Source organism: Pyxicephalus adspersus, chromosome 5, assembly GCF_032062135.1.
Source record: "Pyxicephalus adspersus chromosome 5, UCB_Pads_2.0, whole genome shotgun sequence".
Classification (NCBI taxonomy): Eukaryota; Metazoa; Chordata; class Amphibia; order Anura; family Pyxicephalidae; genus Pyxicephalus; species Pyxicephalus adspersus.
Window position 1 is genome coordinate 119444368 of NC_092862.1, and position 14414 is coordinate 119458781.

General features: G+C 37.2%; 1 long non-coding RNA gene across 1 annotated transcript; it reads left to right on the forward strand.

Annotated features, from left to right (window-relative positions):
• The first annotated feature begins 2980 nt into the window (after nucleotides 1–2980).
• LOC140332166 (uncharacterized) lies at nucleotides 2981–13080 on the forward strand. Its single transcript, XR_011921042.1, has 3 exons — nucleotides 2981–3133; nucleotides 9531–9591; nucleotides 12359–13080. It is a non-coding gene; the product is annotated as an uncharacterized lncRNA (long non-coding RNA).
• Nucleotides 13081–14414: the final 1334 nt, after the last annotated feature.

The following is a 14414-nucleotide window of genomic DNA, read 5'->3' on the forward strand; positions in this document are numbered from 1 at the left end:
AACAGAGTCACCATAAAAACACTTGTATCTTTAAAGTGGAACTAAATTTCCATCCTATAAAATGACCATCAGGCAGGTATTTATTGCTTAAAGGGACAGGCAATATCATATATCTAATAATCCTACCTGCCTTATTGCTGCCATCCTGTCAAAATTAGCTGCATATGCACAGCTCAGGTTTTTTTTAGGGTTTTTTAGAGTTTTAGATAGGGATACTCAGCAATCCCAGATTTCCCTGCAGGGAAATCTAGGATTGGCACTAGATGTGATGAATGGGGAAACTTGTCCCCATTCAACCTCTAGTGCCCGGGGATCGCCTGCAGTCACAGCTGTGGCTGCATAGTTCCCACAGTCATGTGACCGTCTTCCCGGCCTAGCCAATCAAGATAACCGAAAACAGAAATGCAGAAGAGAAGAAGGAAGTTTTGGTATTAGTGGAAGGTTCATCTCACATGTTCACCAAACCTTTCACATAACAAACTCAGACACATTCAACTATTTCTAATACTATCACTGTCTGTATTAGTCTGTCATTTGCAATCCCTATTTAATGTACAGCGCTGTGTAATATGTTGGCGCTATATAAATCCAGTTTATTAATAATAATAATATTAATAAATAATAACAGAACACAAATATTTGATTCTGTAATGTTTTCCCAAATGTTCTCTTTTAACTCAAGAACATTTATTTGGTGCCATCACTTTCCATGGCACCATAATTCTCACAATGATTATATATTAGCTGTTCATTGATTGCACAAATGTTGCCTAATTGCACAGAATGAATATACAACTACCTTTGCTGAACTATTCTCTATGCAGAATGGTTATAAATAAGCTACTTTGCACTTATTTGGCCAGCATACTTTTTGAAAATGATAACTGAAGATCAAAGAAAGCATTAACAAGTCATGAAATGTTCTTGGAAAGTTCACAAACACTTTCTACTGTCATATCTGCATATTATAAAAATTACAGGAAGATGTTCCAATAATTTATATGAGTCTAAAATGCATTAAAACTATTCTTGCAATAATAAACAGTGCAGGCTCTTTCAAGTCTGGAGATTCCTTCTTCTACTACTTCATTCTTCTCCGGAATAGACATATACATTTACAGCTATTTATTATTTTAAAAGCTTTTAGATGTAACTGCAGAAAACTAAATATGATAAGAAGGCTTTTCAGTGAGAAAAACTTACTTTGAAACAAGGTGTATGTGATATAATTTAAAAGTTTATTCTGCATGTCATAGCTGAGTAGAACAAGGATCAGTTACCAAGATGCATTTGAAGCTTTTCCTATTTTCTTAGGTAAACTGTGCTGTTTGGGAGTCCTGTGTTCTTGGATAGAGAAACTGATCCTGATTGCTTTTGCTGCACTGTACTAGTAGTATGTGTTTTTGGATAGAGATTCATCTCTATCCACATTCATCTCTATCCATGTGTTCTTGGATAGAGATGAATGTGGAAACTTGTCCCCATTCAACCTCTAGTGCCCGGGGATCGCCTGCAGTCACAGCTGTGACCACATAGTTCCCACAGTCATGTGACCGTGGGAATTGAACTGCAGATAAACTCTGCAGTTCCACTATGATCCCCGGGGCACTACAGGGTAATTAACCTGTAGTGCCCTGGGGATGGCACACTCTTCTAAATGATTGCAGACTCTGCAATCATTATTTTTTTTAACACATTTGTCATTTCCGAATTTTTACTGTAGAATCTCTTTTTTTTCAGGTCGGGTCTACCAGAATTTGAACAGCCATTTTCGGGTCGAACATAAGGACAACCCGAATTCGAACACCAACACTAATCAGAACCTCCTGAAGAAATCTGTGAAGCTTGGATCAACTTTATTAGCTTGCATTGAACATCAATAGAGGTAAACCTGGACATCCTCTATGATAGTACCTTAATATTTTGTGTGTGGATTGTGTGTGAAATTTAAATTTGCTATTTAACTGCCATAATGTTGCTTATTTTGTAAAACTATTTTTTTTTCTTCACTTTTTTCTTCACTTTCTGGGCCTTTATGTAGATTGATCCTTTGTTTTGATCCCGGTGACCATTGCCAAATTTAAAATTTGGAGGAGATAAAAAAAAATTCTAACATTGAGGCAAACGTTTCAGTGACAACTGCCTAAGAGGGAGATTTGTTTTGGAGAGTTTTCCATTCATTTCTTGCTGGGTCTTCAGGGTAGGATGTGAAAGAAACCTCTCTAACAGGACACAGACAGAGTTACTTTTTCTAAACTAAAGTAAAAAAAGATTTTGCTAAACATACTCTATAAGCCCCCGCTTGCTCCCATGCTCTAGTGCCAACTTACACTGATGACCAGGAGTTTTAGTGCACGATAGAAGCCTGACACTCCCTGCTACTCCAACCCCATCTTCCCCCCAAAAAGAAAGCACCATTGTTATCACTTGGAGGTAAAATGGGAATGGTGTGCACTTGCAGTGAGTACCGGCTGGGGTTTATGTGTGTCCTATAACAGTTAGAATAGTTTGTTCCTTAGGCTTCATTCATAAAGGTTTACCACGAGAATCTTTTGTTGTAATCATGTGTCAGTCATTTTTAATTCTTTGGCTGAAAATTGTTGTCATTTTGTTAAAATAGGGATCAATATTTTGGTGTATTAGCTTTGTGAATTGGGACTATTCTCCCTAACTTTTCCTTCCTCAAAAATAGTTACATGTGTATTATGTGATGTGGTGCCAATTATTCCTAATGCCACCCCCAAACCAACACATTTTGAATGTGTAAACCCAAAACAATTGTTGGTCTAACTGGGAGCATTATGCAGGCCTTTCAAATGAATAGAATGTTCTAAAGCAGCATGTTCTAAAGCAGCATAAGAAAACACATGATGGGAAAGCAGAAGCCAGCATATTCTCTAAACCACAGCAAATGTGTGAATGGGAGAGACACAACCTGCCCACCAGCCCATACAAAAGACATTGTCTGCAGCTCTGGCCAGTGTGCCCCCTCCTTCTCGTCACCCCGCTGGGGGGGTGCACCGGCCAGAGCCACAGACCACCAGTTGGTGACCATTGGATTAGACAACACACAGACAACATCCTTGTTGATGTTGAAAACTTCAGAGGATATCCTTGATTGCTTTTATCATGGGTAAAACATTGCAAATTCTATTTTCTATTCTAAGGTATCTATATATCTAGGGTATTATGCTGTTTTTATTATAGTATGGCATGCTATTACTATAGTAGTTCTGGAATTTCAAAGCAACTCTAAGTTCTTGTTGGCATGAGGTGGGCCCTCACTAGATCTTCTATGTCTCTTTGTTAAGTTATATAATTCAGCCCTGTATTTAATTTTAGTTTGATATGTCAGCTCTAAGTGGTCTTGGCTACTATCACATTTCTCTGTCGATGTAGCTGATGGCTGTGCGGATTCCCAGTAATGTCTCCCATGATATTTTGTTGTTATAGGAAGGGAGCCAAGAACAACCAATAAATGTATATAATAAGATTTTTATTAAAAGCAATAAACTTAAATGAACAATTGTTTGAATTATACTATGCCTTACCACTGAATCTCACCCACTTTCATGATCTTAAGGTTAAGCCTTAGCACAGATTAACATATTAAACTTATGATTGTAGAGACACAGCCCATTGAAGCTTGGTCTACAATTACTATGTTACAGCTAGATAGATGGTTATTTAGTCACCTTTGAACACTGACTGTTAGTTTTGACATCAGCCAGTCTAATCTTTCTTGACTTTTATACCGTTTCCCAGTTCAGGAAAGTCAATGGAAGCTATGAACTGATTTATATAAACAACTGTGCAGTATTTGAAGAAGGTCAGTTAACCACCAGTATAATTTTACACTGTTGATATATTTACATTTATACCAGCCTATTATACACAAAAGAACAATACTTTCCCCTGTGGTTTGAAAATATAAATTTAACCATAATAATACTGAATGATTTTAATTGCAATATGCTTTTGGATAAAACAAAGAACAATCCATTATTTTAACAAACAAAAGTGCTCAGGAATCTGCCAGAAATCTGCACTAGGGTTTATTTACAACTGGTTGAGAAAACCTTGCTTAGTTAGGTATAAACATTTATGATATTTCATAAGATTGAATGCATTCTATAATTGACAAAAATAATGCTCACTGTACTTCCTAAAACTGTACTTACTAGTGCAAAATTATTTCAACATTCACTTACAAACTGAGTACAGTGGAGCAATTGTTTGCTTAATATCATCTATGAGTGGTCTGAACTCAAACACGCTGGGCCAGGAGACAATGAGACTGCAGGAAAATATGCTGAAGGGCTCCATGGGACTAACTAGATAGGGTAATTACCGCCAACTTTACCAAGTCCATCTAAGCAAGGGCAGTGACATCACAAGTTTCAGGTTGGTTACCATTGGGGCCTTTAAAGTTAGTGTTTAAGATCTCTAACCTTTAATGATGGAATATAATCCAAAAGGGGTAAATGGTAACAGGCATAGTTTATACACAATGAAGGCCAAAGGCTTGTCTACAGAGTATCCTTCGGGATGCAATCATGGCAGGTTTAGGCTGGACAAAGGTAAATATGAAGTAGGCCACAATTACTCTTGCCTCATAAGATTTAGGATGACAGAGGTCATATTCTTCTGGCTGGATGGAACAAATGTAGAAAGGCCCACAATATCCTGGCTTCCTATGGTTTGTCCCAATGCTGGTGGTCAGAAATTGCCTAACCAAAACTAGCCACCCTGCTGTGGGGTTACTTTCAGAATTACCTCCAGTTATGCATGGGGTTGAAGTAACTACATACCCAACATCCGCAGAAAATCCCCAGCCTAAAGGAGAAGAAAGGCAGAGCTGCCCAATAGCGTGTATTAAGCTTGTGGTGAGTTGTAAAATTTGGGATACTTTGAGGGTATGGTGGTAGTGGCTGTGTCTCTATGCCAATGTTTTTTAACCTTTTTTGAGCCACATTGAAAAAATCCTGCGGCACACTACAAATAAAAAATGTTACAAAATGACACTTTGTAGCTAATTCTTGTCTCTAAGAATAAACAAGGCAATTAAGCTACCTACTGCCACCTATTGACATGGAAGAGTATTACATTAATCTGCCAGTCACTACAGCACAGACACTCGACAATGGTAATTGGATAATTTCCCATGGTACACCTGAAGATCTCTCATGACACACTAGTGTGCCGTGGCACTGTGGTTGAAAATCACTGCTCTATTCATCTGCAGTCAAATGTGGAGTTTGGATAGTTTATCCTGTTAAGATTTGGTAGATTTGGTGAAGAACTCTGCACTGTTGGAGTAGACTGCATAAGAAAAGCTTCAATAAGAGTTTGGAGTGTTTTTGCTGTGACTCTTAAATAATTTTTTACCACTCCCCTTTCACTACTCCATCCCCCCTTTAAGATTCTACCTAGGATGACATCTCTGTGAAGGTACAATCTGGGGGCAGGAGAACCAGAGGGTTGATTCTTCTTAAGAAAGTTGCCTTTATGTACACCAAGGTCTACCAGCAATGGCCAACGCGACATTGTTCCTGGCACAGAGACCACCAACCTATGTGAATATTGAAGTGCCTGCTTAGGGCCATGTTATGTTTTCAACAATGCTGGGGATTCTTTGGTAAAACACCTTTTACAAGTTTTTAAATACCAGGCTTTGATCTGGTTTGTGCATCTGCTTTGGTTAGCAGTGGTTCCTGTAAAAGTAAATAAAATATTGTTTTTACCAATACTTGATGTATTCTAGACAAACACTCTCCTACACTTCTTAGATCATAAGCTCTATTGTCAGGGTCCTCTTCTTCTCCTGTGCCATTGCTTGCACTTGTCAAGTATGCAGGTTTGTCTCTACAGCCTGTGTTTATTTTATTCTACATAGCTGCTTAATATTTTTGAGCTTTATAAATAAAGGGTAATAATACCAATAATAGATAAGGGCTATTACATACAGATACTGAACATTGAGGAACATCCAGATCCTTTATTATCCCAGACTACATCTACAGATGATTGTGGAACCTTTTCCTGAAAAAAGAAGCAAACAGGAGAGCAATGAAAATAAATGAACCTGCAGCATCATGCACCACCTAGACACTGCAGACATTTGAATACAGCACAAAGCAAAATTAATACATTGCTAAACGCTTTTGTGTATTAAGTTTTCGATCAATGCAACCTTCCATGCCCAGTGTCAGGGGTTGGCTGTACACAGATTAGGACCATGCCAAGTGCTACCAATTAAAAAATGTGGATTTGTGATCAAACTGAAAATATGTCATTGAGCATACTGATATCAGAGTTGGTATATTAGCTGTAAATAATACCAAGGTTTCTTTTAAGAAAAAAAAACACTGTATGTTCTTAACAGAAAGCAAACCAAAATAATTTCTTTTCTCTGCCAGAGGCATCAACCTCTGCAAAAGACTTTATTCATTGGTGAATTAAACTATCATTAAGCCAACTGGTGCCCAGAATGTATCCTTAGATCACCCAAGTCCATATGATGAGAACACTGGATTTTACAGGTCCATTCAGCGCAATAGACTCACCTGAATAATAAATAATGTGCTAAGGTCCAGTTAGAAATCAGTTAATATTAATATGACTAAAGTCTTTTGCTGACTGGTAACTGGTTGCAAAACCTTGTTTATTTCAATTTATTAAAGCTTGGAAGAATCAAAGTAAATCTGTTCCTGCTTACACACAGGGGTATACTTATAAACAATTTGCATGCTAATTAGTTTAAAAAAGGTGCTTGATTTATAATTCCATTCGAAATGAGATTGGTGAATTTTCCTAAAGCTTATTTAGAGATGGGCAAATGTTATTTATTGTACTCAAGGGGTATTACCTAAACAAGGGCAAGCATACAGATTCATTGATTCCATTGATGCATTTACATATATTGGCCTTGCAATTGTGGAAGCAGTGTGGTCCTCCAGAGCAGGAAAAGAAACTGCATGACCAGAAGCAACATGGTACTCCCAGGAACCATGACACAACTCCAATGCAATGCAAACATGTGCATGCACAGAATGGTTATCAACCACTCATATCATGTTGCATGGGAGCATGGTTAAGCTATGTTCACACTATCCATGAGGTTGCAGTGCATTTACCGCTTCCTGATGCCGGGGAACCGGTGCTTCTCAGGAAATACTACAGGATGTAGCTTCCCCCAGCTGCAGCTCCGTAGAGAATGAATGGGGAGGCAGTGAGCAATACTAGTAAGAAACAGCACTGTGACATACAGCGGACCTATCACCAATACTTTACAAAAAAGGTAGACAACACTTATATGCAAAGTATCACTTTTTAAACCCTGTTTTAGGCTTCTCCCCTTTTGTCTTTACCCTTGCAGTGATAAAGACAAAATGGGAGCTCAGTGCCTTCTGGAATACCTACGACACGCTTCCCAGGAGGGTTCTGCCTTTTTCCTACATGGGATGAGTTCTAGCATGCTCAGTGAGATCGGCACTTTTCCCCCCATTTACAGCGGCTATGTCACCTGATCTCGTACCTGCGCATTGCCTGTGGGTGATGAAGGCAGAACCCAGAACACTAAGAAAAATGATAGCGATGCCCAGGACTTCCTCCGCGCTAGAACGAAGGTAAATTATGGGACAGCATGGGACCCAATCTAGAAAAGCTCTGGAGGCATTGAGGGAGCTGCAGAAGATAAAGTAAGTGAGTTTTGTTTTTTTTTTAGTTTTGTCCTGCTTTAACAAGGAGCCATGCAATCGCTCAATCCCGAAGGAGGTCTGATCCTGCCCTTAAATTTGTGGTAAAGCACTGCCATTTACTGCATATCTAAAAGGAGGCCTTATCCTAGTCATACACTAACTACATTTTTTGGGTAACTGTAACAGGTCCACTTTTGGTGAGCCAAATAAAAATAAATACCTTTAAGACAGATCTATTTTATTCATTCAGTCTTATAATATTATAGGATTTATAATCCTTTAATAGGAACAAATGGCATATATGGACATCTGTAGGGTAGAATATTACTTAAGACATAAACATTGTGTTTTCAGCCACCAACAGTTTAAAAGTAATGGAATTAGCATATAGTTAAATAGGAACAAAGAATTGTGTTCCATCTAAAACAAGGCAGTAACTCAGTCTAGCGGTTTCACTGAAATCATTTATGTGTGAGTGAAGTTCAAGTGCCTTAATGAACATCTCTCAGACCACAAGAAGCTGTTATTGGGCTCATTATGGGGAGCATAATCCTTTGTGATTCTTAATTGGTAAATTACAAAAGCACAAAAGAATAAAAAGAGAGAAAAAAAGGTAGCTAGCTTCCAAGGGGAAGCTTCTCAGATGCATTTAGTAGAATTAATACAAAGTCTTAATTTACAGCACATTGTGACTTGCATACCAATGAATTTCACAGGCTCTCATCTGAGTACCCTTCAGTGTTTGGCCAAATTGGCATTAAAACTATGGATTGTTTAAGTAAAAAGGCTCAGGCTGCAGATCAAACCTGTTCTGAATTGTCTGCTAAAACTACATTTCCACCTTAAATGAAGATGGAATTTCAATTCCAGGCTCAATGTGATTTGTATTCATCTTGTTCTGTTTTGAAACAGAAATCTTGTGCCCTCTACCGACAGAAAGTAATTCCAAAAAATGTTTTCCTAAAGAAAAGCTAGAATTCCCAATGTAATGTATGTTTGGATTTAAAGTAATCCTAAAAGTACTTTCTACTTTTTTTTCTTCATTTACTCTCATAATCATTGCTCATGTCTTGTTAATAGAGCTGGATGTTGTATGCACAGGATCTTTGTACTGCATATTGACCTGTTCACTATTGGAATCTGTGAGTATGTAGATTCATGAATTCCTGGACATTTATAATCCTGCAAGATTTTTATTGTTGTCAATAAAATAAACAGGTATAGTGCTAATGTGCTTGATCGAACATGGGGCTAGCCCACAGACATTATAGCCGATGACAATTCCTTTACTAAAATGGGGGAACATCTACTATTATTTTTATGTTGCATTTATATAGTGCAGACATATTACTCAGTGCTTTACAAGGTCCATAGTTATGTCACTAACTGCCCCACAGAAGGGGTCACAATCGAATGTCCCTACCATAGTCATATGTCATTAACACAGTCTAGGGTCAGTTTGGGGGAAAAACCAATTACTTAACTGCATTTTTTTTGGAATGCAGGAGGAAACCGGAGTACCTGAAGGAAACTGATGTGAACACAATGAATCTGGTTTATTAAAGCTCTCTAAGACTTAAGAAGATACACTTTTATCAGTGAAGCTGGGTGTTCCCACAAACCTGTAATGGATCTGGTCCAGGATTAAAAACATTTTCTAACAAATAGCAAATTACTTTTCTTCAAAAGTAAAAACCATTCCATGTTTGCTGGATCACCTATCTTCACTGATGAAATGTTTCTTCTTTAATAAACCAGGCACAATTTGTTCCTACAGTTCTACATGGAAAATTTTTAAATCCTGTTTTTTTTTTTGTTTTTTTTTTGCAGACTGTGTCATAGGTGAAATTTTTCTTCACTTTCTGTTCGGAAGACGTAACTAAAAGTAAAAGTAAGTCTGTCTATAGGAAATAGAATTCCAGTCTTGGACAGCTGCCCTCAACCCATGAACATACCCCAACCCATGATTTAATTACAGCTCTAAATTGTTACATTTCCCATCACTCTGTGTTTTGGTGGTGTTAGTCACCAGAAAAAAATAGATGAATGTATCTACCCAATAGGAACACAGACAGCAATCAAAATCTGCCAGGTTTCCAATTAATTGCTACACTTTTCAACAAATTTGGCTAAACTCATACTTTATTATATACCCACCTATGGGAGATGTTGTGAAAGTGTGTTTTAGTCTGAGTGAAGCCTAAAAAAATATGGATATGGATAAAATATAAAATAAAATATGGATATACCTTTTAGAACTCACTGGATAAGCTCTTTAAATATACTGTATATGGAAATAACATATTGATTGTTACATTTGCAGACCAACTTTACAGAGACCCATATGCAGCTTGGCACTAAAGCTAAAGTTCTCTTGTCCACCAACCTTGTCCAAACGTATGATCATTAATAGCAATATTCAGTATTAATCAAAGGTAATGATCCATTCTCCCTCCATGCTTTGAAAATAAATTGCATATGACCAGTACAATGCATCTGCATATATACAATGCATATACATCATATAATGAAAACAGGCAAATTTTCCTTTTACACTACAGTTCGGGGTTGGGGGAACAAATGCTAAATTCAGTACATACATACATAAGGACCCATATAGCAGTGATAGAGGCTAAGCCACTGTAAGTTGGCCAAAAAATAGTGAACCCCATAAGGTAAACCTATTGGGTACAAAGTGTGTCAACTAAAAATACTAAAAGTAACCAACCTGGGCACAGTTACAGCTTTAGATAGTGAATAGACTTGAAACCTTGCAGCAGATATGAATGTTCTTTTATAACATATAGTTGTTTTTTGACATTTGGAGCTCAGGGCTCTGCACTGTCTGTATAAGAAGTTCAGTGCTAAGCACAAGCTTAAATTTTAGTGTTCCTAGGCTAAAGGGTGTCTGTAAGATTTGAAGAAACCACTAACACCCAACCCTAACAACATACCCACCCCTAAATAATTCACCCATACCCTAGCACCTAACCTCCAAAGTGAGCCTTTTCAATTCCCCCATCCACTATAACACTTGGAGTGTATGTGGGTCTACCCAGTCTTGTGTAGCGTAGATAAAAGATAAAACCCATGATTGTTGATGTTTATTGTTTTTAATGATTTTTGCTTGCGCCAATTCTATTAGGGAATTTCCCTTTACTTCCTGCTTTGCAGACCCATTAAAATCGAAAAGCATTCTCTAAATGAGTGAAATTCCTTAGTTGTTACCAGATCAAGTGCCCCCATTGCAAAACTTACCTTCAAGAAGAGCATTGATGTGATGATAACAGTAACCAGGACTTGATGTGGATCAAGTGGTAAGGTTAGAACCCCTGTTGAGTTTAACTTGTTGCCTGTGTTTCCATTGGGGTGAAATGATACCTTCTCTATACATTCTAGTAACCATTGGCACCAGAAGGAAAGTAATGGGAAATCCAAAATATTACATGTGTAATAGGTATGTGATAATAGTAAATCATCCAATAGGGATATCTGTTTTGGTGTCAACTGTCTAAATGCTGATTTGTGAAGACACAGGCTTAAACCTGTAGTTTTGGCTATCGATACTCTTTAAACATCGACTCATAGGTCCTGATTTATTAAAGCTTTCCAGGACTGGAGAGGATTCACTTTCATCAGGGAACCTTGGTGATCCTAAAAATGCCTGGAATGGATCTGGTCCAGGAATAAAAACAACAAATAGAAATTGCCTTAAGGAAATCCATTCCAGGTTTGCTGGATCACCCAGCTTCACCGAAAAAAGTGTATTCTCTCCAGCCTTGGAGAGCTTTAATAAATCAGGGCCATATTGTTTAAAAGCTATGACTTTCTAAGATCTTTTTGTCATATACAGGTATTCATTGCTACTTTCCCCTTTAACATATATAGAATGTGGCACAAAATCCAATGGCAGACACATAATCCTGTTCAATATTACCAAGCAATAAATATTTTTATGGGCATTGGACAGCACTTTATTGCTAGTGCTATTAATTACTTAAACAAAAGCTTTTGTGGTCCTATAGTAAGGTTTGGTACCTTGGGACAGATTCTTAGACTGTCAAATATTATTTTCAAAGCATTTTTACAATATATACTTCCTCCGTTCAGTAGCCATAAATCTCAGAACTGGCATAAAATGTAGAACAATAATAGATGTTATTAGATCCATAAAGAGGCTTTTGAAATTTAATTCCTTTGCTGCTGTGCAAACCATTAATGTTCTACATTGCTTTGCGGTCTTTTCTGTTTCTCAGTAAGAAACTAAGTAATATGGATTTGGAGATAAATTTCCAACTTTAGCACAAAAGAACAACTCCTTAACAAAATGCCTAAAACGTCATTAGATAATAAGCAGTGTGTAGGGAGGGGGTGATATTGATCAAACGGGGTGTGGATTAAAATAGTTGTATTTAGGGATGAAACTTCAAGATTTCAAGCTGTGTTTAGGTTTTCACTTTATAGCATCCTCAATATGCCGCTTGCACTTAAAGAATGACTTGTAGAAGATCTGAAAGCTGTTTGAGGATTATTCTAGTCTAACAATACACTACATGCTGACAACTGTACAAGTGCATTATAAGTTGTTTAGCTGACAAAAGTAGAAATGTATAGAATGAACTAGATATCAAAGCTTGACCTTCATCTTTACGTCTTAGACCACAGGACAGAGAACAAACAAGATTTCACAGCATACTTACCAACCAGTTTGCAAAGAAAACACTCGTCTCTACTGTTTCAAATAAAAACAGAAGTTTTAGTTCCATACATTTATAAATATATGTGAAAACCACACTACTTCATCAAGATCCCTCTGTAAAGAATGGTCCCTAACTCTAAAATGGGCATTTTTACAAGACGAACCCAAACACAGCAGTACGAGCAACGTCTTGGTTCCAGACCAACTATATTGATATAGAGCAGCCAACCCAATCCTGGGACCCTAATCCAATAGAACACTTGTGGGGTGACCTCAAAAATGCAGGCAAAACCAAGAAATGAAGAAGAATCATGGAATGTAGTTTAATCATTCTGGGCTGGAATACCTGTTCACAGGTGCCAGAAGTTAGTCGACTCCATGCATCACAGATGTGCAGTAGTTCCCAGAAACAGTGGTTGTATAACTAAATGTTAGTTCAGTGATTCAAATAAAAGCAAAATATTGAAACATCTTTCAATTCATACAGTGATTGTTTGAGTTTGTAAAGAAGAATGCAAAGACTGCTATTATTTTGAATAGGTTTATATTCTATTTTCTTCAGTTTCTGTAAAAGAATAGCACAAATTTGATACAATTTTACTCATGTTTTAATTTGGAATAGAATGTGCAGTATTCCCAATGCACTTGTTTGTATGGAAATAAAAGCTATTATAATAAGGATTTTGAGTTTTGAGTCATTTTGTTAAACACACTACTATTATTTTGAACACAACTTTATATAGCAATAAATTGATACAAGTAAATATGCCTGAGACCACATTTTCCTTTGCCATACAAGCTAAGTATAAATTGTTTTTTACAGTTGCCATTTTGGTTTGTTAGACCACATCCCACACATGTCTGTAGCATGTAAAGCAGCCTTTCTTGACCTTTTTTTAACATAGGTGAACCCTTGAAATACCTGTCAGTTCTTCAAGGAACCACTCTTTAAATACTATAGCCACAGCTCCCAATATATTAGATTGGGAGTCAGTAGAAAGCATGCCTGTTACATTTCTGGCCAGTTGAAAGAATGTAACCCTTACAAATAGACAAAAACATCATTGGTGTTCTCTTATGTTGTTCTTTTCTTTAATATTGATACATCTCTGCTAGTTTAAATAATACCATAGATCTTAAATAGCAATGATTAGAGGATGTTTACAAAAAGAAAATAATTAACAAATATACAATAGTTATCTAAGAGAAGTGATACATTACACAGAAAGTCCATCCTATATAACCTGTATCTTAGCTGGGCTCCAAAGGAAGGGAGAAAGTTTGGCTCTGCACAGTCACTTTGATCAAAGAACCAGGACTCCATATCACATTCAATCACATCCATCACTCTGGTGTCCTCCCACTCACACTTCCAGAATCTTCTGTCTAAGTGTGCCCATTATTATCTTCCAAAAATAGTACTGTTTAATTGGGAAAAGTCCCCTGACTCATCTGACCGGTTGTCCAAAGCTCCTCTGAGGGTTATCAGATAGTTGTGATATCCATATACCAGGCAGGATAACTAGTAAGTCTTTCAAGTCGATTATTTATTATATAAACCCCAAAAACCATAACTGGTATAGTGTGAGCCTCCTCCTCATGGAAATGTTATCTTCCATTCTGGTTCCTTGGATAAAACCCCCAGCTGAATCATCCAGCTAGTCCTCAGAGACATTCCAAAGTCAATCTCCACCAAGGCTCACCAACATTCAGATAGAATTCACCATCTCAAGCGACTTACCTATAAATGTTGATTTAACCATCTTTAATTTTGTGCACTCCAACATACCCCTAGCAACTTCTGGGACCAATGGGACATCTCACCTGCCTCATATCTTATAGAAGGAGATTTTACAGCAACTCCTCTTCCTGAGTAGTAATGAACTGGTGAGCTATAATATAAATAAAATATCATCAATAATCCCCCAACATTAATGTAGTTGATTGTGACTGATCTGTTTATGCTTTCTCCGAGCACAAATCACATGTAATATACTGTACATTTCTCAAATTCC